Source organism: Pecten maximus, chromosome 10 (genome assembly GCF_902652985.1).
Source record: "Pecten maximus chromosome 10, xPecMax1.1, whole genome shotgun sequence".
Taxonomy (NCBI): domain Eukaryota; kingdom Metazoa; phylum Mollusca; class Bivalvia; order Pectinida; family Pectinidae; genus Pecten; species Pecten maximus.
This window is the reverse complement of record NC_047024.1, coordinates 20780871-20800469: the sequence shown is the minus strand read 5'-3', so window position 1 is coordinate 20800469 and position 19599 is coordinate 20780871.

Here is a 19599-nt window from a genome sequence, read left to right as displayed (position 1 = left end):
CAGTCATTTTACAAACGATACATCAAGTATATCCGTAAGTTTAGACTGAAACACAACACGTATCTGTACATGTTAACCGAGGTGTCTGATAAACCAGATTATATACCTCGAACAAAACATCACGACCTTTGCTTAAAAATCATTAAAAAAGAAATTAAAAAATTGTCTCGACTAATTTGGTTACAAAACGTCTTGGCTAACGATCTTGACTTTTCACAGTAAAGCAAAGACCAACGTGGGTATAAATGTGCCTTCATTAGATCTTTTCTCTTCTTTCTTAACAACTTTCTTCTTCCTAATGTCTCCCTTGACAATGCCTCACTTTTGGCCTTTAGTTGAGCGTTCGCCCCTGTGAGGAAGGCTTTGGCTTCTGTCCCCTGGCCGAGACATACCAGAGTCTTTAAAAATGGTAGTTGCTGCTCCTGCTTAGCGCTCAGCAAATTAGGAGTGGGACGACTGGTTCGCCCGTTGTCAGTATAATGTGACCGGGTGGGGTGTGCTGCTGGGTGTCTTCGGTAGTATGCTTCAGTGAGGTAGCACTCTAAATCGGCAATAGATCCGGCCTATCACAAGGAGACTTAACACAAACATACCGCAGCCTCCCAAAACACACATACGCACTCACCACACGCATAAATGACCTTAGCTGTTAATAGGACGTTAAACAAAATAAACCAAAACCAAACCAATCATTAAAGAGGTTACATATCTGTCCTAACGAGGTGACGACAAAATACAATGAGGTTATAAAGACTCCCTTTTAATAAGGGTTAAGTGTCTTACTCAAATTACCTAAATTTTTGTCTTGCCCAAATAACCTTAATTTTAAAAGACTAACGAGGTTAACTTATAATGAGGTTGAAAAGCTAACAAAGGTATTTGTCCTATATAAGTTACGACCTGGACCAATTAGGTTATAAAGACTCTAACGAGGTTGAAAAGCAAACAAATGTATCTGTCCTATAGAGGTTATGACCTAGACCAATGAGGTTATAAAGAGACTTTTTTACGAGGTTAAATAGCAGACTGAGATATCTATGCTAACGACGTTATGACAAAGACCAATTAGGTTATAAAGACGTCTTGACTAACGAGGTTAGATATCTGTCGTAATGAGGTTGCCGCAAAGACCTTTGAGGTTATAAAATATTCTTTACGGGGTCACAAACTTACGTAACGTGATCGACGTAACGAGATCGGTTAAAGGGACTGGCGAGGTTAACTAATAAAGTTAGATATCTGTATTAACGAAGTAATAAACTTTATTCACAAATGAGGATCGAGGCTGGTTATAGAGACTATTGTCAGGTTGCTAGACGATGCACATTGACTGAAATTACAAAATGTCAATTTGATTGTCAGGCATAAAGAGGGTAAATTATTAACACGGGCCTTACAAGGTTCAACCGAAGAACCAATTCTTTTTTTCGTTCAATCTAGCTTAAGATATTGACCTATTTCAAAAGAAACTGCTAAGTGTTATGTTGTTTTTTACCTTTGAAGACAGTGTCTACCATTATCGACAAGGAATATTTTTATAAGCAATAACAGTAACACTCAATTGGTGTAAACATCAAACGTTTCTCCGAGCCAGAATTCCAAAAGACGCTTGTCAAAATCACCAATGACATGCATGCGTACATCTAGCGAACGGAATATATGAAGGGATTAGCGGAGCCAAACAACTTCTCTCACAATAAATATAATTTATTTTGCTTTACAGATTGAATGTCGCGGCGCATTTGAGATTAAAGGTAAACGTTGACCAGCAAGGACGCGAAGATAGAAAAAACATGAACTTAGAAATAAGATACCTTTCATCAAATTCATGTTTTCATCGTGTTCAATTAATCAACCGTTTATCTCGCCATTTTGAATATTTTTTCACGGACAGTGTCTTGTCAGAGTGAGTTTAGTTTCTGACAGGTTGAAGCCGCTAATGTCTATAATTTGTCTGTACAGTCCTTATATCCACCTTGTCTGCTCACCGGGACACCAGGGGGCGTTACCGTACATTTTATAACCTAGGGGATATTCCCAGAGTTGTCTACCGTGCCAACTTTCTATTCATAGATGGCGCGTCGTTATAAAGAACCCACCAGATAATAAATACGAACCTATCAAAGCATCTGACAATAGCCATGCTGAGCCTCCGGGCAATTTTCACCGATTATGGCGGTTTACTCAAAGGTGTTCCGAACAAAACAAATTGACGACGGTCAATTGAATCTGGATAATGCGCGCACGGCCAAATTGTCCAGATTTTATCAATAACAAACCGAAGAAACTTCCATATCGCTACCACGAGACAAATAGTCTTTTCATTGTTGTTTAGTTCAGTAGCCCGGGGTCGCTGTTCACGAGATAAGTGTTAACGGACCCGGGGGCGGGGCAGTAATTACCTCCCCTTCGTTGAAAACAGCCCGACAGTATGGTTTGAGTTATGGTGCTTGAAAGTCAACGATAAATCTCGAGAAGTTGATTTATACCCCCCTGTTCGATTACAATGGGCGATATATTTTAACAGGACAAGGGGCGGGGTTGGCTTCTCGAGCCTCTCCCTCTCTCCTTACGATAGATAAGATGTATTACCTATACATACTTTGTCATACGTCGGACGGCGGACAGCTGGAATGGAGGAACGGATGGGATGGAGTGAAACAATGTAGTTGAATCAAGGACTGTAATTTGGGGTCTATCAAAGGCGATGTTAAAGTCATCCATCAGTAGAGAAAGGGCAGACAGTAATATTTACACGAGGTCGTCTGCTTAAAATTGTATATGATTTATATGATGTGGTCGGACCTAAGACATTTCTAATCTGTAACGTTGTAAATGAAGCATTAATGTCACTTGCATGTATATTGGTCTCTGAATATGATATATACATGCACAAAGACTTGGGCGGCAGTGGCGTTTTATTATTGTGCAATTTAACTTTCCCACTTTCATCAGACCAATTTATACAATTATAGCGCTTTGGTGAGGTTAATATATGGTTTTATTAACACGATAGAAATATTAACCGATGTAAAAAAAAAATGCACTACGTAGAATTGATTACGAAATGTGTTGCATGGTTTGTATTTAATTACAAGCTCGAAACAACGATGTTCGGATGTTCGGACGTTCGGACACTAATCATTGGACACCGCCATCCGTCAAGACTGATCCATATTACAAATATACGGGCCATAGGATGGGGGTCCTTACAACGTCCCTTCTCAGATAATCTAAGTATGTGTATATGTACATGTACCAAGCATTATAGAAACTTTGCGATCAGTGAGGTCAGAATGTTCTCACGGAGGCAAGGAACCGTTATGTAGCTGTCTAGTTGTTCCAACTTCTGCGTAACTAAAATAATGCAAGATTAAATTATTAAATGAGGTTTTGTTTCCAAGTTAGGCCATATGCTGTCGGACGGACTGCTTAGACGCTCTTCATATACGCAACGAGGCGCACCGTACGTAAAATTAGTTACCGCTTCGGCGCAATGGCGTTCTTCCGTGTCGGGAATGTCCGACTATGACGGAGAAAGGTCATTTGGTTCGCTTGAATTAGAGGTATTTAATTCCGTAGTCCAGGTATGACATGGAAAACCTTAGACTCTTGAAATGAACATCTTAGTCATGTGGTCACCTTAATAGCGCAACGCAATTTTCATCCTATTACTATTCGAAAGCCGCTTATATCATCTAAAATCCAGACCAGACGCTTATGCCATAGAAAACTCATCGTAACAAAAGCTCCACCTTGCGGCTATCGATTTGTTGTGTCAATTTACACTGTCCTTGTGTCATTTTGTATCAAACAATGACACACGTTAAAGATTCTGATGCTTGGAGGATTTTTCAAAACACTTGATCCTTCAATCCTTATGATAATTGCTTATCCAGGGTCGATTTATAGCTCTCTTTACGTATAGTAAGGCTTCTATGCAAGTTAAATACATACACGTAGTTATCCAAAACAAGGCGGATAGGGTCAAAGGATACTCGGGATATAGCATGCCGTTCCTGGTTGACTTGTCTGGAGATTTTGCAAAAGTTTCACAAACTTTAATCTATTAACGATTAAAATAGTCCTTTTATATATGTGTCAGTTAAATATTTTTTGGAAGAATGTTACAATCGTGATTTTAATTAATATCAAACAAGCTTTTTTTAAATGGGTATAAGGACACTTTTTATCCGCGGAGGAGGGGGTGGGGTTGGGGTGGGGACAAAACGTGCACACCTGGGATTTAATTAAAAGAAACTATCGTCACAAGTTAGTCACCCGTTTTCGTCATAGCTACCATCCGTTTCGCTGACATAGCTGAAATGTCTCAGTAAATTCCTCAGACCGTTCTCTTTTTGCTAAAGGATTCTTTCTCCTTTTTATTTCTGTGAGATAATGTCTTTAACACAAGGTAACCCTATCCTTGACTAACACTTTAAATTACCTAGTGAAGCAGATACCTATTTAGTGCAACTATTTCCCTCGGGGTTAGAATGACAGTCCCTCTTATAACTGACGGTACAGACCCACAAATAATCAATACAAAACAAAACCTTAACAACAAAAAACCTCTACAATAATAGGGAATTTTCGGAGAGCAGAAAGAACGAGAATTCGTCTTTAAATCACGCACATAAATCAAAGTTACGCAGCAGTGTTATAACACATTCAGGAAATTTCCTCAAGCGAGGATATGTTATTTTTCTACTCTGTTTCTATTGTAACTACGAAGTCACTATAGCAACCGTCTATCGGTAACATGTATCAACTTTGGTGAAGGAATTGTAAAGATTTGCAAACCATGTAACGTTTTTCTAACAAAGTTATCAGATATCAGTTTTTGATGATTGTGAAAGGTAGAGCGTCACACTTAAATAATTTGCACAATTTACCTGTTTGTGTTTGCTCAGGTGAGAAATCTTCTTGACGGGCTGGCCTTCTTTATCAAGACTATTCCCAAGGGAGACAATTAGAGAGATAGGTTTCGGATTTCTTGTTCCCTGAAGGATGCGACCCGCTAGGACAATGTGTTTGACAGGCTTTTAATTTGCCAAAGATAGGGTGTAGGCTATGGTTCCCACGGTGAGAATTTTAAAAGTAGGGCACCTTACCTGGTAGGTAGGTTCTACTTACCTGTTCACATGGAAACAGGTAAAAATATGTATAAATGTATCAAATTATATATAGGTGTACATTTGTTGTCCAGATTTTGTTACATGTTTATGTATTGTCTTGTATTCTTATGATCTTGCAGATGCGCGTCATATTTTTTATGAAATGTATATTGTCGGTGATGTAGGGAATTTCCTATGTATGTCATAGTGTCTTACTTTAAGTGTTTCTCCGTCCGTGCATCTAGATATCGATTATCAATATATCACGACTTTAATAGTATTTTTTTTTCTGCTTTGACCTTTCTTATGCATTATTTTGGCATGAGTAGCCAAGTGGGTTTTGAAATTAAACAATATTTATACATGACCATCGTCATTGTTGGACCAAATACATGCAACCATAAAAACAAGACAGAGACTTGCTAGAATTGAAATTGACCGTTTAATATATATAAACGACGGACTTGAAAATATGGATATACAAGAAAAACATTTGGTCCTAGGTGGGGATAAAAAAAAACTTTCTACATGCCACATTTAGTCCATAAATAAACCGTATTTTGTTGATATGACGTAAAAACACCAAATAAACAAATTTCAATATTTCACAATAAGGTGGGATTCAGAAACATCACCATACGTGCCACTTAAGTAAGTACAGGATATTGATTTTCGCCTGTTTAATGTGCAGAGAAGCCCACTTAAAACTCGAAATACGATAATTGCAAAAGTAAATTCCTTTTCTTTAATTAACTTGGTTTTACGTTTATAGGATCCCGCTGTTTGTAGTGCCAGGAAAACATCATACCTTGTCGGTTTCTTAAAGACCTTATCAACATATTTAAATCATCACCGCTTTCACAAATCTGTTTATTTAAATTTAATAACCACATTTAAGCAATACGTTTCAAACAATCCGTAAATTCTCAGACTGACTGAAGCGCCATGCCGACATTGGAGAAAAGGGACGATATTTACTGGCTAATAACGAACTGCGGAAAGCAATCTCGGTTCGTGTTGACATTCTCACGAAAAACTGTGAGCATTCTCACGTCTCCCATTGTTTGTGGTCAAGCTCGTCCCTTTGACCGGTCCGTGACATGGTCAAACAGTAAAAGCACGCCGTGTTATAACACGTAGATTCGACAAAGTCGTGAAAGTAACAATAAAAGTCTACAGTTTTAACACCCCGACAGGTGAGATGCTCCTTTTCATAGACATCAAACACCTTTCATGCAAATTTGAACGGTTAATAGCTAGTATATAACACTGTTTATCTGCCGAACTGTGGTGGCTGTTGATGTGTCTATCTTAATCCAGTACAACTGTATACATATGGTCGCCTTTGATTATATTTCACAGTTTTTTTTCGGACACCTTTCAATGTTTCTGATTAAGGGAAAAAATTGGATGAGAATTTAACGATGCGTTTAAGTGTCATTTAATGGCGGACAATTTGACCCTATTGTGAAAGCGTTGATTTGATAACCACCTGGGCAAACCGACATCGAGGCCAAGGAGAGGACTCAAGCCAAGACAACAAGTTTCGCTCATATCTTGATAAAGATCTTTTGAAGTAACAGCAGAAACAATTTTATTATCAAGTATTACACATAATACACCAATTAAACTTTCATTAATTGTTTATCGGCTATAAATTGCTGTACTTCAAATGTAGCTACTGTTTGTCTATCAGCTGCAAAAGGAAGAAGAAATATGAATTCATGCCGAGGAGGGGGAAAGACATAATTTGTCAGCCAATGAGGTACGAATCCTTCGTTTATGATAACTGCCTTGATGACATTTCCCGTCGGTTTTGTTTCGCGCCATTTAGAAAAACGTCACGCATGACGTCAGACTACAAACTTCAACAGATAGAGCACGTTACAAAGTATGGTATCCTTACATAGACTGTACAACCCCTACACACCGAATCGTGTCCTGTATACATACAACATTCACTGAAACACGAAAAGCACGTGTTCCGACACTTGCAGTCAGGCGAAAAATTCAAAAACATTCAACACACACAAGCCCGCGTGCTAATTTTCCGTCTTTAAGTACTTGTTTTTTTTCCTTTAATTGTTTTATCAGGCTGATTTGGTCCTATCTCTGGTATCTTTCGTTCAATCGCGTCTGCTTTGACTCAAGCCATTCTAGCCCCAACAAGCGCACGTGTTAGGCGAGATCCTGCGAAGTCCCTTCTGATGTTACGATAAGCATTCTTGCATTACGCGCTCTTCTTATCTCGGAGGTAAGAAAACTCGACATTCCGCCATATTTGTTATCTATTTCACTTTTTATATTAGTTAGTTAACATCAGCGCCGTGATAAACTCGGTACCCCCTTGGGTAGGAAAACAAGTGCTCTTTACAGAGCGTGTCGTGGGGTTTATCAAAAGATATCACAGATGAAAATTCTGGCAGCTGATATGTCGATAGCAAGAAGTTATAACTTTTTTACCAGCTGTTAAATATCAAATGCATGTGAATATGTCCCTCTATTCGTCCACTTGAAAGGAGATATACAATTTCAAACGTAGTAGTATTACACTGAATTCGTTTCAAATAGTTTAATGTTGGTTATCAAACTATCGTCAGTAGTTTCAAATTCCTCAAAAAGTTGTTTTCTAGAAGAGAGATATTTCACTGCTCATAAACCTTGATACATCGATCATGTATTCTTTTTAAACTTTAAATGTAGTTTTTATTTTGCATTTAAAAACATGAAATGAAATGAAACAAAATCTATTTTGATCTCGTTCTTTTCTCTAGCTGGGAGACATATAAAAGAACTTATCTGTGCTGTTTCAGTCTCATAGGCAGATCGAACCAAAATATTTGGAAAACTTTGAAGCAATGCTTGAAAAGAGCGTATAGCTAGCTTTAGCCACAGACTAAAATTTGTGCTTTAGCAAACTAGTTGCATTTATTTGCTGAAAAATTAAAATCGTGTATAACAGAAATTCAAACTATAAGCATTTTGTCATAAATGTTTTCTGTTTCGTCGTGCCAACAGAAACATTTATACAAGATCTGTAGATCACTGTTGAAGATAAAAATCAATATATTTTTGCCCCTATTTGGGACAAACTGTCTTGTAATTAGAACTTTGGCATTTAAAAGGGATTTAGCAATATAAAGAAGATGTGGACTTCATTTTAGTGGCAAAAATGCATTTTAACGATGCAGGGGCATCAGAACTGTATATAATGTTATATTACGAAACTATGGCTGAGAATGCGTTGTTTAGTGTTGGTTCAGTAAAGCCATGTTTCCGTCTGTACGACAGTGTGTCACAAACCGATATTTATAGCTTCATGAATAGGCTTCAAAGCTTCCCCTTTCTAATAAAAGCTCTTAAAAGATTTTGTCTGTTTTGATCACTACTCTTGAGAGTCATCAGTTGGTATAAGTGCTTAGATGTGGAGTCGACCACGTGTCTGTTTGTCTAACGGGGGCACTCGACATCTTATCTAAACCAAACACCAGATGGCGCGCGTCGGGCATGCGCAGAATAATAACTTAAAGAGTTCAATTTACAGCTAAAATTGTAATTTCAGAAAACCAAGATTATTATATTGATATGAGCCTAAAATCAGTATAAGTGGTCGCAAATAAAAATATACAATTTATTCACTTACAAAACAACATTAAGCATATCATGTATGTTTTCATTGATATCCAATGTATATTCTTCAACTATGGAACTTTAGATTCTATCTGGTTGGTATAACTTATTAACCGAATCAAAGGTCCTCAATATTTATATTAGATATAAAACTTGTTTGCAAAAGGGTCATTGGTCATTGGTCATGCATCATATGCATCTCGATAACAGGAAATTTACACTGACTTGGGCATTAATCGTGACGTCAAAATAATTATGACGTCATAAACGCTTTATTAGCTCGGCGTTTCTAAAAATAGAAACATCAGGTTGATATAACAAAATATCAACCTCCACACGACCAATGACATTTGACGGATATCGGACCATATCTAATATAAATGAATACACGTGTCATCAGCCACGAGAACAATACACTTAAACAACGTCATTTCTCAATTAAAAACAACGTCATTTCTCACTTAAAAACAACGTCAATTCTCAATTAAAAACAACGTCATTTCTCAATTAAAAACAACGTCATTTCTCAGTTAAACTTCCACCCATTACTCCCGACTTCATAATCATCTGCACGTAATTCGTACTTCCATATTTTATTGGTGAAAACAATAGTTACGCTTTATGAAACAATAACCACTACAGGATTCCTCAATTGAGACTTTATTACCATCTCTTTTTTTATACCTTCTTCTCTTCACAGATGGAACGCTTTAAATGATCCAGCTCGGTCACTACCCAAATTAGATTTATTTATATCCTCGTTAAAGTCAGATTTACAGTCTCCCCCACATATATATTTTGGGGTTGGTGGTAGTAAGATGAATATTTTGCACACAAGACTTAGACACCAGTGTAGTTCCCTTAATTATAATATCTTTAAAGCGAACCTTTAAATGATGTAGCATGTACTCGTAGCTATTGTGAAAATGTCTTTACGGACTGGCGTCTTTTCATGAATGAAAGGGATACTCTTATCCAAAATCTGAACTTTTTAAATTTTGAATGCAATTTGGAAACAATTTTGTTTGGAAACCTTACCGTGGACCTGAATTCCAATGTCTTTAGATATGTGTAAACTGATTTTTAACACTGGAACAGATTCCGATAGTTACACATATTATATTATTGTAGAAATATGCATGTTTTCATTGTGTCACTAGTCTTATATATCTAAATGTATATTGGAGGAAGGCGTAGTTAAGTTGTTTAAACTTGCGCGTAAGCCTTTGTTATAAGTATAACAATAAAAATGTTTAAATAAAAAAAATATAAAGTTCGATGACAAATTGAAATTAAGCGATGAAATAAAAAAAAAAAAAAACGTGTTTTAGTTGTGTGAATAATATGCCAGGTCCGCTATGTTACAGAGTTTCAGAAGTTTGTTTTTTTGAATTCTGATTGTGATTCTGATTCTACTAGTTTGTTGTTGCTGAACCTTTTATATAACAGAAAAAAGTGATAACACAGACATTGACAATTCTGTAATACATAGTAAATAGATAATAGAGAAGATAAACAAGCAATAGAAAAAAAAAAAAAAAAAGGGGGAAAAAATTCACACTGCGAACCGAAGCCAAAGCAAACACAGCCGATATTTACACATATCGTAAAATTTGATGTTTTAAAAACTAAAACGTACATAAAAAAAATCTACATAATGTTTTCCAACCGATTTTTATCTGTTCCTGCCATCTGTCGACAGCATTATCTACCATGTCTTATCAATACATCGCTAGGGGGCGCTGCAGGAATGTTTTCCCATGCTTCTAAAAGTTATCTAAATAATTTTATGGTGTAGAGATAACACTATGGTTGGTTTTAGAGGCTGGTCCGTACACATGTGGGTAAGAATCTTAGACATAATCTGTTTTTATTGAAAAATAAAGCGGCCATGAAATTGACAAGCCCAGCTGCCTTAGATACAAGGGTCGCACTAATTGTGGATTACAGGTTTTGGCGTCGTCTCCGAACGGAGACAAAGATGGCGGCGATAAGAAAAAATGCCAAAATATGATAAGGAAATTTACTTACTTGATCTATCTTATCATAAAATAAGTTAATAAAAAATGAAAAAGTTCCATAAAGTTGTTTATCAATGACCCAGATCAGACCGCAGTTTAATTAAATTGCGATAGGCATACTGTACTTAGATCAGAGGTTGTGTGAAGTTACGCAACTCGATATTTTCATGGATAGCAATAAGTGTTTCAAAATTATTCGAGTTTATGTAACATTATTTTCAAATTCATGGTTATGAATTAATTAACAGCAATATTTATTTATTTATTTATTTAATTCAATGTTAAATTTTACTTTTATGACTACACAAGTAATTAAAGAGGAGGCCAAACACCAGATTTTTGGGACATTTTGACGGACAGACGCGTCTGGTGTTTTAGGCCAGAGGAAACTTCTTCGTGTCCATCAAAATGTCCAACGACTGGTGTTTCGGGCCAGAGAAAACTTGGGCTACGTGGAGTCTATCAAAATGTCTAACGTCTGGTGTTGGGATCAGAGAATTAGTCTACCATACTCGCTTCTAACTTTTTTCTCTCTCTCTCTTCTTGATCAATGTTCTGCGGTTATTTTTCCAGGTTACATTTTGGCAGGTTCATCGACAGACACTGCCGAAGAGAGCAGGAAAGGAACGAGACCATAGAATAAAAGTCCGGCCTCTACATGCAGGACATTAGTTTTAATATACGTTGTGGTGAAATAAAATAGGCATGTTCTTCAGGGCCCAAGCTTAGGATAGGGCTAAGACGGTTTTTAACCAATATAAAAGTATATTTTTAATGTTATTATCGACAGTTGTGAAAAAGTATGTTTGCTGGTTCATTTAACAAAGAAAGGTGGAGTGTTTGGATTTAAACTGGACAAAGTATTTCAAATGTGTCGTGTTGTTTCCTAAAATTATTGTTCATAGAATATTTATTTTGCACAAAGCTTGAAAAATATAAATCCTTTCGGGACATTCTATCAAACAATGTTCTACCCGATACTTCCATATCAATTTCGATTTTGCAACGCTGGGTTACCAAAACGTTGTTGTTTTTTTCATTGTTGAGAAGAATTATCATTTTTATCTGTAATACGAAGGTAAAAATAGGAATCTGTTTTATTTTGTCATCAATGAAAAATAAGTAAATCCCCTCAAAACCACTTTGATGTATAAAGTACACGCGGACCGTTATCGGAATAATACTAAGTAACTTCTATACAATGTATAACTGATTGTACTGGTATCACTCTAGGCATTGTATAACAGCGACATTGTAATACATTGTTTAACCGCGACATTGTAATACATTGTATAAATAATACACTACATTACCTTGTCCATTCATAAAACTAAAATGGGGGCATGTGTACTTTTAAATCGACCTGTTGTCATTTCCAGAAAATGAAATGTATGTCGTGGGTTAGTAATACAGATCTGCATGAAAACAAAATGGCCGACAGGCGGCCGTTTTGAATTTTGACAGTTGAAGATAATAAGCATGCAGTTTATGTATACAAGTCGATTTCATATTTATTGTTAATTTTTTGAATAACATATACATACATGTACTTGAATAGAGAGGTGCTTGCTAGTGTAACTACAGATGCAGGTTAACACTCCTTAGTCATAGACACTGGTTCACCAATAGGCATAACTGGAGTGCAAAAGTTTGCGGACAACATTACAGATTATCATAATAAGATTATGACAAAACAAAATATGATTTTGAGGAAGTAAAAACAATGAATTACAGAATATGTAATGGCCTTGTTTACATTTATGTTCACACAATCAAAACTTAGTGTAGAATCTTCTCAGATGTTCCTTTTCTATCTCGAACTCGACTAACAATGGCAAAATACACATGCCACTGGGGACCATTGGAAAGTGGATAAGAGAACACACCCTGTGGTTCCACAAGAGTGAGCGTCTTCTGCTTCATCGAAGACACCTATCATCTAAGTCAAGGTCAAATTCGGGCAATGTCGCGTTCTCAAACTAAAGAACAAGGGGAATAATAACAGGATCACAAGTTATACCGACAAGTGAGGTTTTTGATGCTGGTTTATATACCATCTTTGTTTTATTGGCAAGTCATTCAATTTTCCGAAAATCAAGAAAATCCATTCCCATATTGAGCTCCACGTCATAAAGTACATGTATATCAGCTATTTTAAATCTGATTTGCCGAGACATTTATTGGTCAGGAAATGGAAGTTGTTTTATATCAAAGCATCTGTATGCTGAATTACTTGCTCTCGATGATTCACGCATTTTGTAAAGTAAGGGATTCATGTTTTATATCTGAAATAAAACCCACGTTCTCTTAACAATAGTTCAATTGTCCTTCATCGTGTCTGAATCTATATATATTTCAGATAAATCACACTTTTAAACAGTATGGCGCTTGTGGCAGAGTGGCATTTTCTCTCGGGTCTGGGTGGAAATGACACATTGCTACATACGGGGAGGGGCGTGTCCCTTTCGTGACCCTCGGCCCCTAGACATCCAGGGACATTCTTTAGGGTGATTACATACATACCAAGGGATCTATTCTCATCTTCTTCAACTATCATGTCACTCATATGGCGGGAAGATGTAATCAGAAAAACTCCCAAAAGGGACTCTCTCCCCTCCATCATGACCCGCCTCCAAAATGGACACGAATTGAAATTTATCAACGTCTCCAGTTCCTTGTTCCCTTTAATTATCAATGTTTCAAACGTTCAACTAAGCATCCCGAACAAATAGCTCTATGTATACTAACTCGTCTCAGATCACGCGGAAGATCTACCCCCTCCCGGCTCTTCGACTCTTGGGCACTATTCGGGTAGGGTATTGGGAGAGGTCTGTTAAAAAAATCGTAGCGGCTAACCACTGAGTATATTCATTAGAGGTTAAAATGTGTCAGTTTTATCGCTAGAATAATCACATACGGACCACCTGAAAAGTGACAATCTGGTTTTAAAAAGAACTTTTTACTCGGCCCAGGTATTTAGAATCCGGAAACGTGATACCCGGTAATTGGTTTTCCGCTTACACAATCCTTAGTGTGTTAAACCTCACCAGTCGAGTTCGGAAGACCGCAAAATGAAATTTGTCCATACATCGGTTGATATGGGTGATTAAGTCCCAGTGTGTGGGTCTTTACCGCGTAACATCACCTGTAGAGGCCCAGGTATCTACCGGGCGATCTCGATACTAACTTTCGTCAGAACTTAAAATAGATATATGGGATGGTAAGTAGATCCTTTGTTAGGTCGGGGTCGGTACATTGCTATAAATATTCAAACAAACAGGTTACTTTAAGGGGGCGAGAAAAGGATACTAAAATCCTCGCAAAGTTACGTAAAATACCGCGCCGATGATGCAATTTAAAACACGGATGTAAATTGGTTAAAGTATATATATAGAATTCTCAGTTTCAAGACAATTTGAACGCACAATGCGTAAAAGTTAAAGTACAGTAAAGCAAACATTGTACGATCATATTTTTTTTACCAAAAGGGGAAGATTATATTATTTATGTCAGTTTGTTATAGAATATACAAATAAGAATGTAGTTTTGAGAAAAAAAAGATATACTAAATGACAACGAAAGAATGTTGCTCTGTAAATTTAGAACAAGTAACCATAAATTTATTGTAGAAACTGGTAGATGGAATGATGAATGTTATCAAAATAGAATTTGTCCACTGTGATACCAACGACATCGGGGATGGCTTTGATTATTCATTATAATGCCCATTTGTGACCGTTGAACGAAAATAATATATTAAGAAATGCTTTTATACTATACCTAATATTGTTAAATTGTCACGACTATTTAACTAAAAAATTCAAGGAATTTATGTAAATTTATCAAATTTTAGAATTTTATTGTTCACTCACACACACATAATTATGTGTGTTACAACAGGTCAAACATAGCAAAGGAACTTTTTTGATTTTATCAAATTTTACAAGTCAACGTTATGTTTAAAAGAGTCATTTGATGATGTAAAATGTTCTCTTATACATAAGGTTTTGTGTAAAGAGAACGAATAAATTAAGTTGAATGTTGAAGTTAAAAACAAAACATTATTCGACAAAGTACCATCTTGTGTATTTAAATTGTTTTAAAGCACTCACCCACCCCCGTCAACTAACACGTGTAGTTGTAGAAAAAGGTAAGTGCGGCGTTTGATGTTGATTTCAAGGAAATCGGTGTTAATTTCACTATTTGCCGCGATATTGACTGAAATTGACATTGTGTTTTGAACTGTTTCGTCAGGACACGAGTGTGACTTATCTGTTACGTACACAACCTGACTTAAATATTAAAATGTTACATAAATATCAATTGGGCACATAAAATTTGAATTTCGGTTTAACTAGACTTAAATGAACGGGTCTTGCGTCTTCATTGAACCCACACAGGATGTAGATAATGTTGCTATCATAAATTGTGACAGGGCAAGCCATTATGTTATTTTAAAGTGGATAGAACTTTGAAATATATTATCTATATTTCGTCAGCGTTAAAGATAGATTCGGTATACTTACACAGTTCGACACAATAGAGTCACCAAATCGATATAGACATGATGTAAGTCGTTGGTCAGACTGACCAATGTAAATACAGGTGGTGGTCACTCCTGGTCAGTAGGAGTGGTATTATACATATTGGATCGATTGATATCAGGTTAAGTAGATTCTGTCTAGGTCAAGGGCCTTCTGCTTCGTCAGCTGGAAACCTTCAAACACTTGATATTGGTCAACGTGCAAATGTTTGTGTTTAGTCTAAATACTGATTATATCAATGCTTGTATCTCTCTTCTCCCTTAGATACACACACGAGAGCACTTGATAATATTCAATATTTCCTCAAAGAAAGAAAGAAAGAAAGAAAGAAAGAAAGAAAGAAAAACCCAATAAAAACAAACTATGAATAACCAGAAAGTAAAAAATTGTAATTGAAATTAAAAAAAAATCATTCTCAAAGGAACATTAATTATTATGACAATATAAAGAACATGATCAACTTTATCTGAACCGACTTCGGCGGACAAAAAAAATTTGGTAAGTTTATCAATATCAAAATGTTGGCCCGTGAAATACGCTTCGTACACGAAATTATATGGTGGTTGGGATAATAGACGCGTGTACTTTTTGGAGAAATCATTAACATTTAGTTTCCAAAGGCTTCGACTGTAGTCCACAGCGGGTACAGGTGGTAGCCCTTTTCATCTCTAACGATAATGGTCACTTTGATAATGACCAGCGTCCATTGCGCCGTTATGACCATTTACACACTAAAATGGCCGGATGCACATGTCCCCGTACCGTTACATGTATGGTGAACCCTACCGAGGACACACCGCCGCGTGCCTTCAAAGGGAATATTCTTAAACGAAATAATGAAAACTTTTTCAATGGAAAACATCAGAAAAATGACAGCTTGCGACTTTATTGGTACTGAATGAAAACTGGTCTATTTTAAGATTCAACCGTAGTATTCAACCTGTGACCCGAAGTAGCGTTCTTTGTGGCGCCACCTGTCCTCTTATTGTCCCTCTACAGATGTACCGTAATGCAACGGACATCTGTCGCGAATGCGGCGCGTGCCCGCGTCACGGGTCACTAGCGAGAGACAATGCTAGAGAGGGTTCACGGCTGCGCGTGGGCCCTCGACAAGGTGAGTCCCTAAAAATGTCCCGTTATCAGAACTCTCGTCTCTATCATTAAAATTCGATTGATCTTGAACCCGATATCTGAGGTCGGCGTCTGGGATCTATATGGTTGGGCGTCAAAATAAACACGAACTGTATAGCATTTAGCTACATCGCTTTATAACAGGATTGTAAATTTCATTATCACAAAAATACCTTGGATCGCTTTCATAGCGTCAAATATCTCCATAATACATTCCTATATTCTACAGAAATAAGAAAGTATGTACGTTCCTGGTCAGGTAAAGTATTTTAACCCAGGTGTGGTATTTTTTATCTTAAATAGCACCTGTCTAATCAGAGACGTATATATCACAACTTTTTGATAATTGCTAAAATACGTGTTTTCTGTTCAATATCATAGATAATTGTATCTATATCACCGAGGATGTGTAATTATGTACACTGTATTTGTTTTAATAGAAAATATTTTGTCTACATCTCAAAATGGAGACGTGTCTGGTTTATATTTGTTTGGTCAAAGCAGAGCCATATATACATATATATGTATATATGTCTCTGGTCAAAGCACAGGTGTCTCTGGTCAAAGCACAGGGACATTTCTAGTCTGATATTACAAATTGCTAGAAATACCAATATAAAAGTCTTTATATAGGTATATCAGGCTATATTTTTTAATATAAGACTAGACATGCCCCTGTGGGCAAAGGTAAGATGTGTATGGTTAATATTTGTCTGTTCAAAGTAAGATACGTATAATTTGTCTTAGAAACGCATCTTAATATTTTAAGCGTTTTATTATTTATAGAATTAGTTCTTTTGTTTTTGTTTTTGTAGAATCTGTCTAAGAATTATCATTTATATACATGTATATATAATGTCATTTCTACAAGCAATAAAGGTTTTCCTTCATTTTGCCTTTTTACACGATTAAAATTTGTCCTCAAGCAAAGCGAGAATTTCCCACAAATTGCTGAACACTAAAGAAAAAAAAATAACACTACTCGAGAAATGTCTATTTCTCGTTCCAAGACTTGATTAAAAATTTATAATATAGATGTATCAAAATATGCTAACAAATTAGTGGTTCGCTTTGTCAAGATTTCAAAATTCTTAACCCCAAGTTTCTTGTAATAAAGTGATTTAATTTCACAATAACTTTTTAGTTTCGGTAGAATATGTACGGGACATTGTTAAGGAAATGAAATGTTTATTTTCCCCCAGAGACAGATACAAATGGTACAACGCCGGCACAGGTGAAAGTTAACAAGCATGTATCTATCGGGCCATCAGAACGCAATGTACACGGTACGTTGACTAAACAAAATATTGTATTATAATTTTCACTCGTCCGAAAAAATCGATAACGGCGGGAAAAAGCACACGCAGATGTTCGGAAGCCACCTGTCCTATTGTTCCGGAATGCATCGCAGGCAGGCGTATGCTTCGCGCGCGACCCCAGTCGTGTTCATTTCTGGTTTGTGATAGGCTGTTCGCTTTGGGCACACGTGTACCCAGGACAGACGCGTGGCTATTTCAGGGGATTTATAAATGGCCCCTTTTTAGAATATCAAATTATCATTGGTAAAATCGCTTCATTGTACAAAGAGAAAATCTGTCGCTATTTGAAATAATATATTTTATCGATACTGTCTCTGAGCGGAAATATCAAATTTAATTTTGCAGGAGGGCTTCGTTTATCTCTTACCAGTTTAGCCGTAAATCTCATGAAATGCAAATTACATGGAAGCTAAACACTGTCGTCACAATTGTATTAGACTAGCGAATATATGATTTTTCATGTCGGATAGCACAGAAGGAATTGCAGAGTATTTTATGTTAGGGACATGAACGACACCACAGCTTTATTTTAGCATTATCCATTGTTTTGAAAAAAAGGAAAGAGATAGGACAAAGTTTATTGTACTTCGAGTTCCATTGTTTTAGATGATACATACTTTTTATCTAATTTTCAGTATTTATTTCAATGTTTATCATATTTCAATTTTTATTAATTATTTCAGTTTTTATATAACAATTTTCATTATTTAATTCAATAATTAAGCAGGTATTCGGCATAAGAGTTAATCTCAAAGTCCTAACCAGGATTTAAAACCAGGCGGTGAAAATTAACTTTACCTTATAATACCAATTACATGTACATTAATTTTAATAAATTATCTCTTAAGCTTATGATGCAGGTTATGTTACGGCTTAGGAATATTATTTTCTGTATAGATTATGACATGATGATTACCCTATCGGATATAAACAGGACGTCTGTCACGTTTTGTCCACGTGATAAATCGATTCTTCCATTGATGGATAACACGAATGGATGTCAATGTACTGGCAGAAATTCGATATCTGAATTATTTTTAAAAAAAATATAAAAAATCTATATTTAAGTTATTTCCACAATAAACTTTCTCAATATCCACCATCAGAGTGAAATATTGGCGCATGTTGTGAGAAAAAATGAAGATATTATTTGAAAAATGACTACTAAAATGACACTAATTCCAAGTCCTTTTTATAATGTAATTAATTTCCAATTTTTAATGAAGTTAGGATACTAACTAGCTAAAAAGGATTGGGTAAATTTATCCGATTCATATTTCCCACTGTTTGTTCTCCATAAAAAGTTTATAAATGTATATATTTCATCAACTGTTAAAACCATTAATTTATTGTATGCTTTTATGTATTGTAATGTTGATTATCTATGTATGTAAAGAAAATGAGATAAAACTGTTAAAAACCGATTGCATTACTGCTCTTAGTATCACACAGCCAGACTGAAAATTTTTCACTGGGGTACAGTTACAATTTGTGAGCTCAGGGAGTGTGCATTGATATAGAATTATCTTTTGTATGTTGATTTAATCACTGCATTTTTTTTATTTTATTTATTTTTTTCAAATAAAATAAACAAAGAATTTACTGGGTAACCGACCAGGCATTGACCCGGGTAACATTTCATTGTTGACAGGGACACACGCTATATATCCAATACCATTATATATACACTGTACAGAATTTATATCAAATATCAATAGTATGGGATAGGATACGGAGCATGCGTAATTTAGTGTCACGTGACGTATGGTGATGGACACAGACAAACATGTTGAGTATGTGACACAATACCATCGCGTGTATTGACAATGGCTTATAT